Source organism: Thunnus thynnus, chromosome 23, assembly GCF_963924715.1.
Source record: "Thunnus thynnus chromosome 23, fThuThy2.1, whole genome shotgun sequence".
Lineage (NCBI taxonomy): Eukaryota > Metazoa > Chordata > Actinopteri > Scombriformes > Scombridae > Thunnus > Thunnus thynnus.
The window spans coordinates 21005755-21028581 of record NC_089539.1 but is presented as its reverse complement, the minus strand read 5'-3'; the positions used below and the strand labels follow the sequence as shown (position 1 = coordinate 21028581).

The 22827-nt window shown below is 40.1% G+C and overlaps 1 long non-coding RNA gene across 1 annotated transcript in view; it reads left to right on the top strand.

Moving 5' to 3' along the window:
• LOC137176036 (uncharacterized) overlaps positions 1-20920 on the top strand; it is a 280115-nt gene extending 259195 nt beyond the window's left edge. Inside the window, exons 4-5 of the long non-coding RNA XR_010925778.1 lie at positions 19594-19647; positions 20798-20920. This is a non-coding gene — a long non-coding RNA (uncharacterized lncRNA). The remainder of the gene's footprint in view (positions 1-19593; positions 19648-20797) is intronic.
• Positions 20921-22827: the final 1907 nt, after the last annotated feature.

Sequence of the window (22827 nt, the reverse complement as noted above, 5' to 3'; positions counted from 1 at the left end):
CGCACCATTATAAATAGTCTAATCTATATGGTAATAGTGTTGTATTCTACAAGCAGAGAATAGGGATAAGATAACATTGTGACTTTGGGGTTTGTACTGCCTTCTATGGTAATTGTTATCAAAGGTTATTTGGGATGACATCGGCGGTTCCTTGTGATTGGCTGGGCCCTGTTATTTACGATATGAATTATGATAACCATGATGTCTCTCTGCTCCTCTGCCTTGCCGCTGCCTCGCCGGCCGCCAGATACAATAAATTGCTATCGTTAATCACGCCGCTTTGTTCTGCCATGATTACCCCTCCACCGCAATAAGAGTTTTATTTAAGGGAGAATATGGATTTGTCATCCTTCTGGCGGCAAAATGAAACTGACAATATTTTATGTCCTGACATTTAATTTGTAAAAGCGAACACGGGCCGCATTTGCATTTTATGACACTCTCTCCCCTCTTTCTCTCTCTTTCTCTCTCTCTCTCTCTCTCTCTCGCACTGATCCATCTCTCTGCCCTCCTCCTCGATGTCTTCCTCTCTTTTCATACATAGAGTGGAGGTGACATTTGCGGATCAGGTTGGGGCTGGAACGAGAGCAGAGGAAAAGGAAAGGAAAGGAAAGGAAAAAAAAAAAAGGCGAGGCGATGAATGCTTTTGAATGTCGGCCAGAGTTTACGTGTTTTATTTGCATGCTGTTATTTCGCTCTAGCACATCTCCTGGCCGACAGAATGAACTAAAAATAGTTTTATTTGGCAAATCAGTGTCGCTGATTTACATAACACTGCACTGCAAAAAAAAAAAGGGATTCTCTTATCTCAGTAGTATCAATACCGTTTTCAAGATGATGGGCTTGATTATGTGTTTATTGATGAGCGGATATTAATTTGTAGGAGTTTGCCTGATGTTGAAGATCACGGAAGTGTTGTGAGGAAGGAAGTGTGTTGTTTTAAGGCACAAAACAAAGAGCAGCAGCTGTTTTTCCGAGAGATATTTTTAGTTGGCAGGTGATGGAAAAGTTTATCTGTCAGTGGGCAGATGGCACGATAGAAAGCCTTCATGTCACATGTTCTATTATGGGGGTTTTATTTGTGTCTTGTTTTGTGAATATTTTTTAAAAAGTGTGTTATTTGCATGTTGTTCATCACCGAATCACATCAAATCAAACAATGTCTTACAAGTTAGTATCTTATTGTTGTCTTCTTATAAGTTTTAACAAATATTAATGTAAAAAATTACATTATTACATGAAGTATAACTAGTATTCCCACATATAAAAGTGACTAAGTGTGAAGAAATGTGATAAAATGACCCTATTGGCCAAAACATGAACATGAACATGAACTTGAACCATTCCACTTCTTGTATATGAAATAATTTGATCCCTTTTTGCACTTGAGAGCATCTTTTAGTGTTTTATGTCACAGTTTAGGCCTTTTTTTGTAAATGATGAAGAGCACAAACCTTTCCACATTCACTACAAAAGTTCAATGTTGCACAAAAACAACCAGATAATCACAGGTTGTAAACAAACCTCCAGTTTAGACGTATTAAACCACTTGATTTGAGGTAAAACCAGAAGTAAGCTCACTTGAAATGTTCTGCATAAACCTACTGGAGGTACAATGTCATGGTTCTCCCTTTCTCCTTTCTTAGACTCACAATTTAGATAAGTAAAAGCTCCACTTGGGGAAATCTTAGGAAGAGCAACAGACACACAGGCATGCAAAAGGTGTCATATGTGCAGAGAATGACAGTGTTAGCATTGGTAGCTCACAGTATGCTTGTTGTTCAAGTGGTTTACATTACGAGAGGAAAAATGGACGTTGCCTTGTTCCTTTTCCAAGAATAATTAAGCCTTTCAGTGTAATGTTAGGAACAGGTAAACAAAAAAACAAACTTGTGAACTCAGGGCTGTTGGAAAACGTCCACTTACAAAGTCCTGAATGCAACATCATTGGGTCATTCAAATGGCCCTCGTGAACATGATAAACACAACCCCCCTTGAAGGCATCGCAAGACCCCTTTTAAATATTAACAAACTAAATACTAACAACTAATTCTTAAGAAACAGTTCTTGTGCTGTTCACTGTTGCAACGCCAATGGGATCCATATACAAACAGTCTGCCATGCTCTCACACATACATGACTACACACACACACACACACACACACACACACACACACTCATACACACTGTGAGGGCTCTCCGGGAGATAACCGTAGTGAAGTCGAGCTATTTCCTTTTCCTGTTTGTGTGGTGCCAGGCGAGCTACCCTGCTGCCACCGAGGAATGTTGATAATGCTGGCCCTGGGCCCTATAATGCGCACGCACACACACACAAACACACACACACACACATACCAGCACACAAAACAGACGACGCCCATGATATTCCACCAAAGGCAAAAAAGTTTATGCATGTAAACATGATGGGGAATAAACTCCTTGAAAAACAAAAAAAGCCTCCAGAGAAGACGAGACTTTGAACGACTTTGACCCTGCGTTGCCTTAGCTGACTCGAAGACACACAAACACACACACACACACTGTCTCACGTACACACACACTCAATAGCGTCCCTTCTCTTTCTCTCAGCTCCACCTTCCTCTCACTTTCCTGACCTTCCAGTCCAGGGGGGATGGAAAGAGACAGCGAGCCCACTGGAACCTTGGGCTGAGTTATGCAGGAGTGAGCTTTGAATAATTGTCCCGCAATATGAGTGTCTCTGATTAATTGCCTGAGATAAGGTCTGCTTTCCTCCCCACTCCTCCCATCTGTACTCCCCCCCCCTCCTCCCTCCCTCCTCCTCTCCTCCATCCCTTCCCCAGCTCCAGCTCCCAGGCCTGCCGTGCCTGCCGTGCCTGCCTGCCTGAGCTCCCATAATCAGCCCAGACTACTGAGAGAGAGAGAGAGAGAGAAACTATTTAACTGACCCTGTCATCTCGGAGCACGATGATGGCTGTCCTAATTACTCAACAATAACAAAGGCCCTCATTTAGCTCTGACGGCTGCCTGCAATCAGCAGTTCTATGAATAACTTAACAAATAGGAATGAGGGGGAAAAAACGTATTTACAGGCACATTAATTCAAGGCCAAAAGACAATACGTGTCACCTCCAGCTAACTCGGGATTCAGGTGACAATCAGTAGGTACGTGCACATGTGTTTGTGTGTGTGTGTGCAGGCATGTATGTGTGCATATAAAGTCTTGCACATGCATGTGTTTGGGTTTGACTAATTATGGGTGATCTTTTTTTAATGCAAGGTGTAAAATAGTTACAGTTTTTGGATCTAGAACGGCTACTATTAAAGTTAACAGCCATGCAGGAATCCCACCAGCTACAATATTACTTGAAATAACTACGAGCCACTGCATCAAATTGAACATAATTATCAGTCAAATTAAATGTCACAAGAGAATTAGGGCAAAAAAAAAAAAAAAGAAGTGAAAGTTGTGGTTTGCACCTTCTAAAGACAGATGCAGCAGCAATATTTAAAATGTGATTCAGCATCCTCGCGGTTGGCTAATAGGTTGACACATGCGGATTGTTTTGAGTACTTTGGCATTGAAATGCTCGAATTTAAAGATAGAACGAGCAGAGAATTAAAGTGGTTTTAGTGGTAATGTGGGAAAAAGATTTTTGAGCACAAACACGCAATGGTGGAAAAAGCATTCTGTAGTAGTGTAAGTAGCAAGCAGCAACTGTGGTTGAGTAAAAGTAGCAATAACACAGTGTAAGTCCTGAATTTGTAATTCTACACTATGTAAAAGAACAGAAATATCAGCAAAATGTAGTAAACATATCAAAAGTAAAATTATTTAAATGCAACAGGGTCCTTTCAGAGTATAATGTAACTATATATTGTTTATTGGATTATTGTTGTCGATGCATTTACTTAAGTAAGCAGTATTTTAACATTATAGTTCATCAAGCTGGAGTGAAATACATCTAATTTATCGCTGTAGCTGTAAATACAGTATAAATTAGCAAGTACCTCAAAACTGTAAATACAGTACAGTGAATCTCAGGATAGCAACAATAATAATCATAGTAAAACATTTTCATAAATATTTGTGTGAAATTCCATCAATGTGTACAATTAAAACTGTTTTAATCAGGGATTTTACATTGTGGTCACTGCTCTGTGAAAACCATGTATCTCCAAAATGCCAACCTGCCCTGTTTTCAGCTTTGTGACATTCATACACATTTTTCAGGTGATCCGGTAGGTTTTTTGTAGTAGTTTATGGAGCCAATGAAGTAGAAGTCGACACATAAAGAAAGACTTCATCCTTCAGGTCGTCTGAAAAATTCAAAACCAACAAACATACAGTATTTTACACGTATTTCACAGTATTTTATGTATTATCGTGAGAGACACCTGACACCCGTTTCGGCAAAACTACCACCAAAAACTACAAAAATTTTGTAAAAATTAAAAACATCTTAAGTTGAAATGTTTACCAAAATACTGTTGCGTGAGCTGTTAAAATACATTTTTAAAAACGTATCTCGATATTAAACAAGTAGCATCGACGAATTGATTACCGAGGTATCGATCCGCTCGGACTCCTCATAGATAAGCGAGGTATTATCGATTAGACCGTGCAATCAAACACGCTGCATTATATGCATCGTATCAAAGGAGGATGACACTGACCAGACCAGATGTGATTTTTTTTTTTAGTGAAAAGAAAAATATCAGCCTGACACACTGCTCCAAGCACAGTCACTGTGTTTAATTGTGTGTCTGCATGGTTCAGAAGCCGAGGAAGCCATCCGCTGCCCAAAGTATCAGCTTCTGTAACCGCAGATAGCACCTGGACTTTGTTGAACAGACTATTTACATATCAAACACCCGCCTGCCTGTTGTTGCGCCCCGCATGGAAGACGGACAGAAAAGAAGGGCATTTCCTCGGGAAAAATATATAAACTAAACAAGGAAGTGAAAGACTTATAATGGAGGCGCCGAACTGTGTGGAGCTTCGTTTACTGATAAACACACCGTGCCTTTTATAGTGTTACAATAAAACGGCAGACCTGGACACAGGCACACAAACACACACAAACAGGGGCAGTGAAGACAAACTTGTATAAAGTTTGACTAGAATTTCAGAGGGGTTTTGGGGAGAAGAGATAGAGAGAAAGAGGATGTTAGGGAGGAAGCAGAGAGAGAGAGAAGGGGGGGAAAAGATAGATGGGGAGGGGAAGCGAAAGCCGAGCGTACACTTGACACTCAGCTAATGGTAAATCCTCAGCTTTATACTGTAATTTACTGCAGAGCCTTCGGGCCAAACTGCCTTTGAAGTGCTCCGAAATGTCAAATCAATTATTACTTAAATGAAAAAAAGAATTCAATTTACGCGTTTCATGATAATCGGTAACATTTCATGATAGAAAAAAAAAAAAAAAAAAAAAAAAAAAGCAAAGCAATTTGAGGCGATTTGAGCCCCGGCTCCATTTTTCTGTGCAATTCTTTTTTATTCATTCTGCTCAGATATGCTGATTGGAATATAAAGTTGTTGATGATCACGTCTTTTCTTCATCTTCTCCTTTCTTGTGTCATCACGATCGCAGAGTAAGGAAAATCAATTTGGCAGTATAATACTCTTCATCAATTGGAACTGGGCGATAATGATGTTCTACACCTGTGAGTGTGTGTCGGCGTGAGTGTGTGTGTGAGCGGTGTTAGGAAGAGTAGCGTGGAACAATACACCTTCTTCATGATTCATTACTTCCTAATGTCGCCGCGTGAATAAAGACGGCGCAGGCCCTCTGAATTACACACTCCTCACACTAATGGCTCTGAAAATAGGCCAAACCAGCCCTGCACACACACACACACACACACACACACACACACACACAGCCGTCCTCCTCCACACGCCGCTCTTTGTTCATGGACAGGTAAGGCAGACGAGGCATGAAGCGTGCGGCTTTTCTCGACGACGACACGCTGCCAATGACAGTATTGCCGGTAACATCTGTATTTAGCGCGGTGCGGTTTGAATGCGGCCGGTCGTCTCACTGTGTGTGACTGTAAATGAGACTTTTGATCTTTCTGTGATCAGCTTTTTAAGAGGTCTCAATGAAAAGGGTGTTTAAAGGGCCAGTTCACCCATATTAAAAACAACAAAAACAATGTTTTTCAGGTGTGCCTTAGTGGTATCTACACATGCAATTAGTGTTGATATTTTGAGCCGCAGATATCTCAAAACTTCTTCTAAATAAAGTCAAATCTATCCGCATTTCTACTAGGGGGAGTGCCCGGATACAAATACGTTATTCGGCAAAGCACAAATAGTGAGTTTTATACGAATATTTGTTTCATACAAATATTTTAAAAACTATTTGTTGGGGGTAAAGTTGATCCCCAGAGATAAAGTTGATCCACTGACACAAGCAAAGTGGTCTTAAAGACTCTCCATAACCTGTTGTTCCCCTCTTCTCCTTTCCACAAAGTTAGGTTGTAAAAAATAGGCAATAAATTAAGAGTGCAAAGCAATAATCGCCTTTGAAGTTCCTCCCTACACGTTACATGCTGTGCTGTCTCTGTGTTATGGGTGTAGCTAGTATGGGTTTAGCTCAGTAATCATAATAATTTTCTAAAATTAAAAGTTTAATAAAACAGGATTTTTAAGCCTCTTTCCACTTTTATTCGAATACAAATACAGATACAAATACTGGGATCTCTGCACATCCCTAATTTCTGCACTGTACCACTACATGTTATTATGACTTGTGTGAACTCACCCTTTTAGTGGTGATTTGGGGATTTCTAAGGCCCAAAACTTGTGTTTAGACTTTTGGTTTGAAGCTTCTATTAGCCAATGTTTCATTCTTATATTTGTACAATTAAAGCAACGTTTCCCAGAGACAGTTTGCAGAAGCTCAGACGTTTAAGTCGACTGCAAAACAGCCTCAACTCAGAAGCTGACTTCTGATTAGAAATGTAAAGAAGCTCCGCCAGACGTGCTTGTCGGATGGTCGAACAGCTACGGAAACTCCCTCACAACACACCTTTGCCAACGTCGGATTATGTGGGAACTTTTCGTAACGGACAATCCGACAGTCATACCTACTTCACACGACTGGCCCGCTTGTGCGTAGGTGAGAAAGTCATCATAGTTTCAACTTGTTTCTCAAGGTGTCTTTTGACATTCCTGACATAACCGTGTAAAGAATAGCTGAATGCAAACACTTCCTCCTTTCATGCGATACTGGATACTGTCTAAAAATATGCGCCTGTGAACGATGTCGCATCTAAGACTACATTTAAATCATAATAAAGATGATTAGGAGCCAACAATTTCCCATGAAGCTCACTGTTTCCTGTACGCTTTGCCCTTTCATGGTGCTCAGAGGAGGCCGGAGACACCTTTTTGAATAATTCGGAAAATCCTGAGAATTTAAAATTGAAATGAATTAACTCATCGGTGGAACTAAACTGTCCCTCGTGGGTCACTGTAGGGGATTTGTGAAAGTCCTCCTGGGTTAAATATCCCCCCCAAAAAACACATCTGAACATGCTAGCACCACAGAGCCAGCAGTAGGAGGAAAATGAAGACTGACTGACACAAAACTACAGCGTCAATAAAAACAAACCTGCGAAAGCGACGAGTGATCGAGTGGTTGATGAATCCCTTGTCACTCACCTTGCAGAAGCAGAGAAATTAAAACAACACTGTCACGCTTGAGTCATTGAGGGAGACGTTAAAACAAATGCTTGAAATCCAAAACACAATGCAGAGCTCTCCTCAAGAGTTCAAACTCAATAGCTTGTGACACCTTTACCTCTTCATATGAAAATTTTAACTACATACTTTTTTAACTGTAAATAGCCTAAAACTACTACTACTACTACTATGTATGCTACAACTGGCTGTGACATGTAGTGAAACACAAGCAAAACAAGATGCTAAAGACGCCAAAAAAACCTGCCTCGCCTCAAAACAATCTATCATATCAGAAGGCAGGGAATATTACGAGGTTTGGCGCTGATGTCTAATAAAAGGCCCCTTGCTATTAGTCCCACACTAGCAGGAAGTCGACCACCCTGCATGACCAGACAGTCTGGGTGACTCCTGGCCTGAGTCAGCTGTAGACTGGATGGTGGGGCGGGGGGGGGGCCGGGGGTGGAGGGTTTAAGAGAGAGAAGTTGGTAAGGAGCGAGAAAAAGGAGGAAAAGGGGCAGACAGACACACTGCCAAGCACCCACATCTCTTTCTCTTTCTGTTCCCTCCCTTTGTGTACCGTGTGGAATAACATACCTTTTATTCCCCTCCTCCCCTCCCTCTCTGTAAAGCGATCAGGGCCCCTGATAGTGATGGCGATTACAAAACCACAGGAGCAGCCTCCCCACCAAAACAAAGTGTTTTTCTGCTCCTGTTTTTTCAGGGCCTGGCGCCACCCGGAGTACCGTAAACAATAAACATAGGCCAACTCGAGGCCGTCCGGTGTTTTCTTTTTTGTACCTGATTCACTTCAGGGCGCCATACACACATCATCACAGGTACAGTGTGTCATTGTGAGCAATTAGAGCGTGCAGGGTTGAGTGACAGCTATAAGTCTGCACACTTCCTGTGAACTTCTCATCAACTGAACACATGGGCGGTCTCTGCAAAGTTTGACTTTTCCATCTCTTATCTACTTCACCTGTCCTTTGTCTACACAACCTGAGGTCTTGTATAAAGGCTTTGCCCAAAATAAACACTTTTGTAAGCATGTGTGTGCTACCTTTTGTTGAATCGAGTGTTAAAAAAGCATCCTCTCCACCGGCGCGGCCTTCCTATCTTTACATCTGCTGTGGCCGGCTTGCAGCCCCGGCTTGCTTCGAAGCAGTTCTGTTAAACGGTGGACTCGTAGCAAATTGACTATTACTTCAAAGTGGCCTGTGATTATGTCCCTGAGTGATTAGGGGGGCTGTTAAGAGGGAGCCACTTGAGCATTGCCAGTGAACCCGTGAAGGAATGCCGGCTCGGTGCCGACCGGCGAGGGAAAACGCCGCCGGAGACGTACAAATCCCACAAAGGCAATGGCCGTGCAGCGCTGCACAGAACTCAGGGTGGAGAAACAGGAAAAGACAGAAAAAGACGGAGAAAAGACAAAATTTTCTTTTTCTGTCTTTCCTGCATCTAGGAGTCGGAAAAGAAAGCCACGAATCAACAGAAAGCGTCAAAGAGATTAAAAAGAAATGACAGATTTAGACGTAAAATAAAAACTGACAGAAATAAAGAATCACCTGGAAATACCTCAGATGAAATGGAAACGTTATGATGTGTAGACGCACACGTACACACCTAACAGGGTGCACTCAGGGCCGCAAAATCATTAGCTAAGCACATCAGGGGACAAGACCTCCAAACACTTCCATTACATTCCAATTGTTACCAGATTTTCCAACTTTTCAGCACCAAACTGTTCTTGTTTGCCCTTTTTTCCCCTTCATCTCCACATCAAACGGACAATAGAGACAAGCAGAAAAGCAGAGGAGGAGGAGGAGGGATGAAAGACGGGGAGGGAGAGAGACTCTGGCAGCAGAGAGACCCGGGGATCGAGGCCCCGAACGCCCGTTTTAATGGGAATAATAAGCTTCTATCTCAGGCAATTAAGTCTGCATTCGATACTTATCTCAGAGCAGAGGTCCACTGTGCCATCTAAAGAAAATGTTTGCGTTTGAAAAACTCCATCACATAAACAAGATAAGGAGGGGAACACGTATGCGTGCTGCCTATCGCATCCAACCTCGGCTTTGTTCTTGGAGGGATAAGTGACTCTGAAGCAGGTTTTCTGGACCGGCTAATGTCCTCGATCCCTCCGTTACCAGTACACCGCTGGGTTACAGCCATGCCAACGGAAAACAACTAGACGGGAACAGCAGAAAGACTGAATATATTAATATTTTTTTAATATTTATTTAATTAATTGTGACCTGCCTAAGGGACCGCAGGTGATAATGAGCTATAAGCTAACTGTGGTGCAGCACATCAAATGGTAACATTTATGTTTAACACTGTACATAATCCCAATAAATACAATACAACAACAAAGTGAAGTCTCAGCTGACATCTTATGGATTAATATGATCTTTAGATTTGATCACTTTAAAACTAAAACCCAATAAGCATTGATTAGGTGACTTGCAAGTCACTCTATGTTCAGACTGGTCTTAATTAGTTTTTAGACATCTACATCACATGTAACTGTTGTTTTAACAGCATTTAAATGACTATATTTCAATATTTTCAAATGACTAATTTACAATTCACACTTTTACTTTTTACTTGCCACCCTTTGTCAAATGTCATGTGTCAATAAGTGATGAAGAGTTCCACCAAAGAGCGATTTTTCTGTCTTTGATTGCTTTTGAAAAATTATAGACACCTAAAGAGGTAAAGGAATATTCACTATTTGACATAAAATAGACTGATAAGAGAAGAAAGCCACAAATAATGTATATATTTTCTCTTGTAAAACCATGTTTTTTCCTTCTTTCCAATCCTGTTAATTATCTTATCCAGACCCCTGAAAAGAGTCCTGGCTGGAAATTATTTAAATGCTGTTGAAACTTTGACATCTGAGAATAAGTTCACTTAACGTAACGTAACGTCGGCCCAGTTTTTACCTGCAAATCACACACGACTGCTTACTGTGAGCTGCTAAACACATGATTACTATTCAACATTAGGGAAGGTAAAAGTTGGCTTTTAAATGTACAGTTAATAAAAAATTAATACATTTAAGAATAACATTTGTGAAAGGAGCTGGCGTCTAAAACAGCCCCATCTAACAGCTGACAGTACAACATCAGTTTAACCCTATAATATACACCTTTTTAAAACTTCTAACTCCATATTCATAACTACAGATATTATCTCGTAATTGCTGACCGAGCAGTGTCAGACAAATGTGATGATTTTTTAGAGACAATGGTTTTCTTTATCAGCGCAGACACTGAGGCTGGTTGTGTTTTCATTCCTGTCAAGTTCTTTCTTTATGCATCACATTGGGGTTTTTTTTTATCAACAGGGCACATCTAGTGCTTTGTCTTCTCCCGCGTCATGAACTGTACCTGTCCAGGGTCAAAAGTTCCGCCCTCAATCCTGGAATTCAGCATTTCAGACATTTTAGACATACAGTGTGTGAACATGAGGTTGACGTACATGCAATTACAAAATCTGCTACACACCAGTTGCATCTACACACACAGTCATAGGGGCGTGATGGACAGGTCGTATATCTTTATCTTCACGCCATCAATAACTCTACAGCTGGAATAATCAGGCGATTAGTCGACTGTTTGGATAACTGATGACAAGCAAAACTACCAAATATCCTCTAGTGCAAACCTCTTAAATGTGAGGATTTGACACTTTTCTTTTAGTAAACTGAGTATCTTTGGGGTTTTGACTGTTTTTTCAATTTATTTCAAGAAAATGAAGATGCTACCTTGGAAATTATGATGATAACTTTTCACTATTTTCTTACAATTACATCAGTTAATCATGAAAATAATCGACAGATTAATCAATAATGAAAATAATTACTAGATGCAGCCTTAAACTTCTCCATAAGGAGTTTATAAATGTTTTTTATATAAGTGCCCTTTCTTTACGCTTTATTAAAATATTTGATTTGATGCAAATATTCAGAACAAAAACACCTTTTATTTGCAAAATGGAACCTGAACTCCACAATAGAACTCAAACTAGGGTTTTTCTATTATTATTTATATATATATATACAGTTTTATTTTATTTATAACAGCAATAATTAAATGACATTTTAATGGAAATGGCTATAATCATTAGCAGTAGTAGAAGTTGTTGTTGGATCTCATGTTTTAGTGTCTTTTTCAAAATGTAAATTTTACAGTATTACACCTATAATTTTATGGAAAACCCTTATTAAACTTACAAATATAAATATCTCACCCCAAAAACTATTCATTTGGGACGTGAAGTCACACTCATACATCCAGTGTGACTTACTGTAAAGAGTCTGGTTTCATGCCACTCTGATGTCTCAGAGAGTCGGAGGTGGAATTTGGCCTGAAGTGGACTGGACGGGGCTTTTTTTTTTTTTTTTTTTTTTGTATGTTTTCCTTCAGGTCAGGACATGGAAGCCAAACCAACACACTGAGGCCCCTCTGACGCTGCCACCACGAGGTCACGACCCCGACCAGAGTGTCTCAGAGGTCACGGGGGTCGGGTCAATCGGAGGGGAATGTTATCCAAAGCATCAGAGTTTATTTGTTAAATTTTCCGTCAAATCCCGGTGTCTGCCTCTGATCAAGATGACTGTGGATTAGTATAAGAGAGCAGAGGGAGCGAGACTGAGAGAGAGAGAGAGAGAGCCTACTGCTTCAAATTAGGCTGGAAAAATAATCCTGCGTTACCTCAGCTAAACATCGTACTTTAAACTTATTGTCAAAAGTCAAATAAGCTTTAACAAACCACAAAAACACTCTTGGGCCGTGCAGCCGAAGGAGGCTGCGATTCACATGAGGGTCACTCCAAGTGTCATGAATATTTTTCTCCTTTCAGACCACTTTTCTATTTTCTCTTTCATTCAATCTGCTAAACCACTTACACCACAGCGAGGACCAGACAAGTGTCCGATTCATAAACACTGATCTGATCTTGCGCTCGAAATGAAAAGCTCACAGAAAGAAAAGTCGGACAGGTTTTCACTGAATATTAAACTTTCTTTTTATGTCCTCCATAACTCATGAGGGTTTGATGATTTTTGACTGCGAGCTCTGCCAGCCAGTACCTACAGATCCCCAGTCGTTTTTACGAGTCACGTATCTATCTTGTGGCAAAATCTTGCATCAAAAAAAAAAAAAAATGCATAATTGTTTTTGCTTTTTACAGATTTACCTCTGCAAAAACCAAATTGGAGCGCTCTAAAATATATGAATGAATATATAAACTATTAACTTCCTTGTCATGAAGGAAATGATTGAACTGCATGAAATACAGTAAACAGAAAGGGAATTTAGATGATATTTTTTCTGCAGCTATTTGCTAATTTACTAAATATGTAATTAGATTAATTGCCTCTGCAGCTATGATTTATCAGATTAAAAACTTCAGTTAGATCAGATTAACTTTTCTATTCATCCCAAAGGATATTTTTGTACCTAAGATGCTCAGTACATAGTGAAATAAGTATACTATGCTACAATAAGCATATACAGTATATGATATATACATATTACAAATTACAATAACTAAATTGTACACTGTGTAATAAAATGCATACATGCAAAGACTTTTATAGAAGTTAAAATAAGTTTTGTTATATATTTTAGGGACAGAAACTATGTCAGCTTTTACAAAAGAGGTGAAACAACCTTTGTGCCCATTAATATTAGGGTTAAAAAAGTACTAATCAGCTCAAATAATGAATGAATGCATGGACTAATAAAGTAATTCATGCATTAATTGTTATTGTGTGTGTTGTGCCACAGAGTTTTAGTACTAAAACATAAAAACATCCAGTTAACTAAAAGATTAAACATGCAGAATTACATCCCAAAAAAAAGCAATAAAATAAATCATGGTTGTAGATTACTTAATATTTCTCCATGACTATCGAGCTGATCATCCTTCAAAGAATGTTATGTCATGGTCTCATGTCTTCATTGGCTTTATTAGCCAACCAGAGAGCACCAGTATAACCAGTAAGCCTCCACCGCAGTACAAAAGACCAAAACTCCTCACATGGTTTGAGAACAAAACCTCCAAATGACTTTTCGCCCTCTCAACGCTGGAGGCAACACAACAATATGCTTAATTTGCTGTGTGAGTACCTGTGTACCTGCGGAAGGTGTGTGTGTGTGTGTGACTCTGTTTTGTGTGTTTGCATTTGTGTGTGTGTGTGTGTGTGTTGAGATAGAGCGAGAGCCCAAACAGTGCGGCGCCAGCAGTCTGCCCTTCCCTTGAGAACGTAACGGCTGAGTGCCATCGGAAAGAGAGACTGGCGGGAGGGGTGAGGTGAGGTGGTGGTGGGCGGGGGAGGGAGGGAGGGAGGGATGGTGAGGAGGGGGGGGGGGGGGTTGCTTAATATCTGTACCACGGAAGGCTGCAGGTAAAGGTTTTCAGGTGAAACTGGTGTTGCCTTTACTAACACAGAGGTGAAGCCGCTGAAATAGTGTCGAGCGTCACCGTGACTCAGTCTGACTAACACGTCAAACATCACTTTCAGTAGTTAACTCACAGCGGGGACATGCAAAAGTTCATTCACACGAAAATAAAAAAATCCCCCAACGCAAGCACTTCCTGTAATTTCCCCTCCTCACAAAAAAAAAAAGAAGAAACAAGTCGCTCAGGATCTCTGATCTCCGACAAGAGAACGTCCAGCTCTTCAAAAACAAATTCACTCTATCTCCTCACTTGTACTTCAGAAAACCCCTCAGCGCCATATGATAATCCTACTGTGCAACGCCATCGCAGGAAGGCTGTCTGAATTCTCATTTTAATCGGTAGAGGAGGGAAATGGATGTATGAGAGAATATGAAAATAGGGTGAACTCCAAAGCCCCTTGTGCTTACTCCATCAGAAAAAAAAAAAAAAAAAACATTTCTGCTGCACTCGGCACAATCCTAACGCCAATATAGTTACCCACAGTTCTGCTGGCCTCCCCCGACCGGGCTTCAAGTTCAGTTCATTCATTTTAAAATCAAACCTTTTATGTCATGTTTTAAAAACAAAAGAACCATAACTGCTCGAGTTCAATCTGGAGGAAAAAAAGGGGGGGAAAGGAGTGTTGAAGGAGCCAAAAATCACTGAAACTCAATCTGATTATGGACCGCTCTTTGTTTTCATTGACTCATGATTGATTCTTAAACACTTCTTATACACTAACTAGTTAGACAAATATAAAAATCATGGAGTGAAAATATTTTCCCCTAGTCGTATACATATTACATGAAAGGCCGCCAAGATGGACAACCTCTCTGTATTTCTCCACAAGGGGGATTAAAGTTTCATCCTGCTTTTTTTTTTTTTTCTCTACCAAAAACTCTCAATCTGAATTTTTTTTTTCCAAATACCGGGAGGTTGGACAAGTCTGCTGGGCTCTCAAAGCTCAAAGCTGTGCCTGTCAATATCATTCTTTCCAGTTCGATGGAAGAATCCAAGTCAAACCTTGCTGATTTCAAACACACAACCCTAATAAAAACAAAAGCAACGCTGTTCAGACTGCTCTAATTCCCTTGACAGCGTTCCAGCCAGTCCCACTTAAGGTTATTATGGGCTATAAATACGCTGGTTACCAGGGCTAGAATGTCAACGCTGTTTGCCCTCGTTAAGACACATAATTACCTCATTTACATCTCGTTTCCTCCCCAAAATCGGAAGCCATTATGCGCCCCTGCACTCGGCTCCCCCCCCCCCATCCCTCCTTCTCCTCCGACGATGATTAGAGTCATCATCCAATCAGCTTCCGAGCTGCGTGTTGGGAAGGGAAAGGCTCCCATGAGTCAGACTGAGGCAAGAGGCTGGGGCAACTGGACAGAACCAGACAGAGAAAGGGCTCATGGGAGCTGAGATGCTCAGGCAGGAAGTGCAAGCGAAGGCTTTTTCCTGGGCAGAAAGTCTCACCGGAGCCTCCACATACCGGAGGAACAGAGCTGGATATTCAGAGCAGACATATTAGGATTCGTATTAACAGCACAAGGAGACTAAATATTGAATTCTGACTCAAGTTACTGTGTCCTGGCCTGTTTAAAGATGAACACACATCAGTTTATTGGTATTTTTTCTCTCAAACTAGAAAAAAGTTGCATTTAAATACTGAATATTGGTCAAATCTGTTGTTTAGTCAAATTTCAAGTGTAAATCTGTTCAGATTTAGTTGCCGTCATAGGATTTGTGTCAGCAGGAGGTAATTCAGTCTGGCAGCTCGTTGCTTTTCTATCTGAAAATGTAGATACAGTGTGTTTAAACTAGAGCTGTAATAAAGTAAGTGCAGGGTTTTTCTCCATTCCTGTCGTGGCAGGCATTGAAATCAACAGCAAAAGTGAGGCAATACATTTTTTATCTGCCCACAACAAAAGGGAGTGAATACCTCCAAAATCCATTACGCACTGCTTCATTTAAGTGCAAAAAGTTAAAATGCCTTTATTGATAACGGCAACTAGTATCAACCGGTTTCCTTCAAGGTCAAAAAACCATTTTGTCTTTTGCAACAGTTAATTCAAACAAAGGGTTTGACACAATCTTTGTCACCAGACAAAAACAAAACATCAGCTTTCTGAGGCAGCAAAGTACTGTAGCCAAGCGGCGAAAGACAGAAATGGCTCAAAGCCAGAGGTTAATATTGGTTCAGAAGCCTTTGGACAGTGGAAGCAAACACAGGAACAAAACAGCAACTTATTTTGTACATGTCTTCTGCCAACAAATAACATTGTGTGACATTACTTAACAGAAGTTAAAGACCTGTAATTCAGTCTAAATATACAGTAGGTCTTCCAGGGAATATTCTACATATTATGCAGAAAGGTAAAGTTGTAGTAGTCATGAGGTTACATCAACAAAGCCAGATAGCTTTTATGCATAATAATAATGTAAGACCATTAAACCGTTAAATCACTAGAGGTTCCTGTGGAAAATATGAGCTGTGGGCCCCTATTGAGCCAAACTGAATTTTGCAAGGAGCCCCAGACACCAATCAGTATTTCTTCACTGGAATACCACCTTACCCCAGGTTTGCTGTGTTTGTGATAACTTGATTGAGTAATGCTTTATTTTACAAGTCTTACAGGCCTTCAATTTAATACTAATATCGTGGAAAATTTTGTGTAATTTACAGGTATTTAATGGTTAATTTTCAGGACATTTTACAGAGAATGTGGTGCAATTTGGTATAAATTATAAGAAAAACAATTGTTTTTAGTTCATAGATACAATTGAGTTATTACTCTTAACTCTTAAACTGACAGAAAATATTTAGTTTCCAGTGTGTTGTTTTGTGCGTCAAACGCTGTATATTAGGGTTTTTTCAATAATTCCCGAAAAGTAGCTGTTGTGTAACTGTTAATTCTTAACACATTTGTTTGGAAGGGTTACGTAAGTAGGTAGTATACAGGAAATGTGCTCATTATTAGTTTTTAAGAAATTCTTATATGTAGTTTGTCACTTAAAAGTACACACTAAAAAACTAAGTATTTCCTGTCAGATGAAGAATTTTCAAGAGTATCAAGAATTTTTGCATATTAACAACTATGTAAGAACCCAAATATAATGACTGGGTAGTTACCAACTAAACCAACTTTTTCTTACCACCGTCTCTGTAAAATAAGTTACCCTTGATTACTGAATTTTTGACACAGGGCCCATCTTCAAGGGCCTCTAAATTTGGCCAAAGTAAATGAGCCACATCACTAAAAAGCCCTGACAATTAAACTTTTTATCCTACAACAGTGGTGCAAATTACCAATTAAAGAAAGGTAGAAATGAAAGGTAATTGCCACACGATCAATCGAGAAATGGGGTCAGTTCCTTGCTTTCGTGTGAGACGACACCTCAAGCTCAAATTTAGATGTTCTGCCATTTTTGCTGTAATTCAAACATCATTTTTTTAGGAGTTAGGAAAATACAGATTCCAGTTTTATAGAAATTGACCCTCGGTTCAAAATTCAAAATCTGTGCCAGTGTCAGCTTCAAACCACACACATATATATATATATATCAGGACGTAGATCAGCCGTTATGACCCGGCGGTAACCCCCGGGGGCAGAGGTATGGAGACGCACAAACACACAAACCTTTCACATTTTAAGACACTACAGACAAAACAACACTATGTGAAGCGTGCAGGGAGAGATATGTGCGTGTGTCCGAGGACAAAAATAATCAGTGGAAGAGATCGGAGAGACCTCATTCCTCACATCGTTGACAGGTTCCAGCTTCTGTCTGGCCACATCAGCCGCCAACATCGACGACAAAAACAACAACATTAGATAGAAGCTGCTTCCCTTCCTTCTTATCCCTCTGTCAATGCTTTTCCTCCCTTTTTTTTTTTTGCTGTTGCCTCCTTTCTCTTCATTCTCCCTCCTACAAACTATCTTTACCGGCTTACCGTTATATGGTGGGAGTCTAGAATATTGTGTGTATGTGTGTGTTATAACAGTATTACAGCAGTTGTGTATGAAAACAGCAGATAAGAGCGCAGGATGATGAAATGTGAAGCAACAACACATGACCCAGCTTAAAGATCTCTGATAAAAACAAACACGCTGTATACTGTACACACACACACACATAGCTGCAAAAGTACACAATGTACACACGTCTGAATGCACATGTACACACACACACACGAGGAACATTTCAACAGATAAATACACACGAGCTATGAACCAAACGTTACACACATTCACAGCGGACAGAAAAGCAAATGTACCCCCGTATTTGTGATTTTGTGTGTGTGTGTGTGTGTATCTCTGCATGCGGATGTGTGTGTGTGTGTGTGTGTATATATGCAAGCAGTGAGTCCGTGTGTGTGTGTGTGTGTGTGTGCTCAATAATGACACATGGAGGGCAGTTCAGCATAGTAAATGAAAAAGACTTGATAAGATCGGTGAGGCCGGCCGAGTGACTCGGGTTTATGTGGTGGGTGGGTGGGTGGGTGGGTGGAGGGGATATATAGGGGAGGGGGTGGTTAAAGCAGGGGATCATGGGAAGAGGCATGGAGGTGTACGCTAATTTTCACTGCTGCAAACTGCTTAAAGTCATGACGTGAAATTCAGTGCAGAGAAAATAATAAAGCTCATTCTGCCAGTGTGATGATGATATCGTGCTTTAATTGTTTATTTGAGAGCTTTATGTGTCATCTTGATTTCAAATTATTGTTTTGAAGGCTTACTCAACACGTTCAAAAGTGATCACGTATCAGAATCTTCTACAGTGTCTAGAAGATAGACATAAAGCTGTGGTTTTAAGAGACTAATTGTAACGAACATGAGAATGTCTTTGTTTTTAACCTCTTCGACTTTGTTTGAGCCACCAGTGGGTCAATCAGCAAAAAATCATGTTGTGCAGACAAAAATATCAAATATGGTGGAGTGAATTTTGGATAAAACATGTATAAAATGATGCAAAGGGAGAAATTTAGCGAGAAAGATGGAAATCAGGGTTGAGTGTTTATGAGTATTCCCACCGGATTGGAGGAAAGCTGGAGGATTCGAGTCGGTCAGGCACACTGTTTACATCACTGAGAGCGTGATAGGAACGCATGTGCCAAAATATATAAATACAAACTGGAAATAATAACATTGACTTCTGTTTCTGGTCATTTTTTAATCAACACGGTTGTTACTACCCTGGAACGCTGACACTCTCCTCTGTCCATTCATGGATAGTTGAAAACACACACACACACACACACACAGTCGTGTTTACATGACTTCAGAGGACATTACATTGACTCACATTCGTTTCGTAGAGACTCATCCTAACGTTAACCATAACCACCATATGCCTAACCCTAACCCTATCCTTATTATAAATCTTAATATATAAATCTAAACTTACCTTAACTTTATACCAAGACTTCACCCTAAAATTAATGCTTTTTGTCCTCCATTAGGGAGGCGAGTCCCCACAACATGAGGAATACCTGGACCACACACACACAAGAAAGGTACCCATACTGTTTCAAATTATGCACAACTTTTTTCATAAAAACTTTGAGAACATATATAGTAAAGCATTTCTGGGCACCGTAACTCATCCTGAACAACATGCGGCATGCTACCACATGTAGTGACCACTGTATGCCATGATCCTGTAAATAGATTCAGTGAAAACCGAGCAGCCCAGAGCTGAACCTTAAGAAATAATTTTTTATTTAATATGTATTTTGTTGTGTCTGCGTTTCTCACGTTTTGCCAAACGCTGAGGGGAAGGCCAGTTCTGCTCTACATGCGCTGCCTTCAACAGTCCTGCTTTATCTTAGCGTTAGCTGCAAACTCAGCTTTATTTTGTATGAACAATGGGAATTATGGAACTTTTTATGGTGGTGCTCACATGGTATCAAAAACAAAGGGTGAGAGTTTAGGCCACCAATGAGCCGCCACCTGAAAGCTGCTCTCAGAAGAACTTAAAATTATTTTTAGGTTTTTGGTTGTTGGACTCTGGTTGTTTCCCTTTTGGAGCTGATCTGCAACCAAGAGTCATGAAACAGAGGAAGCCAATCTGTTGTCCTTGGAGTCAGGGCTAAAACATTTGGATATTACAACACAAACAACAACCTCCTAAGAAACTCTTATTAATTTTTGCTCATGTCAACTAGCTAGTTGCAACAGTAATAGTAATAATAATAGTGCTGGGCGATATGGACAAAATCAAATATCACAATAGTTTTGACCAAACACCTCGATATCGATATTGTGACAATACTGTCGGGATGAATGTTGGTGCTTTAACAAAATATTTACATGAGATTTTTTGATAATTAATCATCAGTAATGTGGATATAATGAATATAACAGTCCAGTAAGTTCAGAGTTACATCACTTTACTGTAATTCAGCCGTTAAAACCAGGAAAAGACGACATTTATGCCACATCACGACATTACGATATCTAGTCTCATATCACGATATCTATATAATATCGATACATTGCCCAGCTCTAACCACAACACACGCAGATCAAGTAGCTCATGATGACAGTCGACCTCATGTACAGACGGATGTTTTAGTACAAAATCAGTATCCTGTTATATGGGTGGCAGGAAGTATGAGAAAAGATGAGTTTACATTATTAAATTTGATTTTTTTGATTTTGCAGAGTGCCACCAGTAGCAAATGTCCAGTGTCCTTGTACAGCCTCCGTATGGTTCTGATGGTTGGGACGCACCGACTTTACATAAACCTCATTACAAGATTTAATTAAATAAATGTTTTTCTTTTTCATGTGTCTGTCTGTCTTTTGCTTTTTGAATAATTCAATTATTCTTGTATCTAGTTACTTTTTTGAAACTGTTCACAGTGTACTTTCACCAAAGACTGACCTCAAACTTCACCAGCATGAGCAAGCGAGCACGTGTGTGTGTTTGTGTGTGTGTGTGTGTGTGTGTTATCAGAGCATTTATCAAAACTGTTTCCCTTCGGCTTGTCTTTTGTCTTCCCTCTTGCTGTCTTGTGGAAAATTCTGAATTCTGTACCAGTCTGAGGAAAAAACACACATACACACATACAAACACACAAACACACACCAATCAGTGGCTAGTTCTCTATCTGATATGGAGGTGATCATTGTGGCATATAGAGGGGTCTCCACTGACTGCACACACACACACACACACACACACACACACTCCCTAACACACACATACACACTCAACCCTGTGGTCTGATAACAGCGGTTTGAGGGAAAAGGGGAAGTTGAGGGACAGATATGTTTTTTTCCGGATGGACAGGTATGGTTTTGGCCACGCTCCGCTACCCCGGGACACCTCGGTGATTGGCATGGAGGCTGGGTTGCCTCCTCCACTGACAGATTATTCATATCACCTAGTTAGGTTTCATGAAGCAATTATATGTCTTCACACTCCGTCAACTTTGGGAATGGCAGACTATAGAAATACACACTATACAGTCTCTGATGGTGGGAAATGCCTGTCACCGAGGAAGAGGAAGGTGGTTTGTCAGGGTTCAAGTTTTAAAGTAACTGTGAGACTTTGACATTATGAATAAATGTCTGTTTTAATAGACGTCATTGCCAATTTATGATCCAAACTTTCCGAACACCTGACGTCGATAAAAGGCCTTTCCTAGGAAAAATACTGGTGGAGATTTGTTTCCAGGAAGTGATATAGTTTACATCTTCAGGTTCTTGGAAATAAACAGATAAAGTTTATTACCAAAAAAAAAAAAAACTTGGATAGGAATTCCGAGGAAGAAGATGCCATATTCCTTGCTTGATAACAAGTGATATCTCAGAAAGTGCAGAAATGCTGCAGCATAGATGTAGATCTTTCACTTTTCCTGCCACAACTCCCTTTTTTTTTATTCTCACTGCTTCTGGAGAAGTACCTTAGGGAGGAAGCTACTTGAAACTTCTAAATACCTTTCAAGTGCATATCTACTTTCATTATTTAAAGTGAATGCCTGTTTCAAGATCTACCTAAACTACTTTAACACAGAGGGGTTTTTTTGGCGTTTTGATTCCCTTCTTTATGGTTGATTAAATCCTCTTATTCTGCACAGGCCGACAGTATAGAAAATGTTCTGTATCGGCTTGTTTCAAGCCCTCATTGAAACTATATGATGATTACATTGATTTCATGTTTTTAGGGCTTCACGGAGTGGATGTCCACCATTTGATGGTGGAATCTTTGGAAACTTGGAGATCTTCACCAGAATTTCATAAAAAATAAATGTCTGTGGGCTTGCTTGTTAAAGGTTATGGTTGGCAACTTTCTATATTTTTCTTACTGTCAATTAATTTACAGAGCCAAACCAAAAATCAGTTGATCTGCTTACAAGTATTGTGTGTATCTAAGGCCTTATTATTCCTCTGTGCCAAAGACCTCCATTGTTGTCCAAAAACTATTAAAAACATGTCAGTGAGCCATAACATTGCGCTGAGTGACATGTTCCATCGCCAAGAAGACAATGGTCACCTTGGAACTGAAGTTCTATGAGAAATTTACACTGTAAAACAAAGTCAAGAGGTTGTGATATGTAGCACAACAAGCTAGTAAAGCTCTGTAAACGAAACTGCGTACCTGCACATGCTCATTGGCGTCTGCCTTACACCTAACTACTCTCCAGAGACTGAAAACGTGATCGCTGTTATTAGTGTTTGGAGCCGTT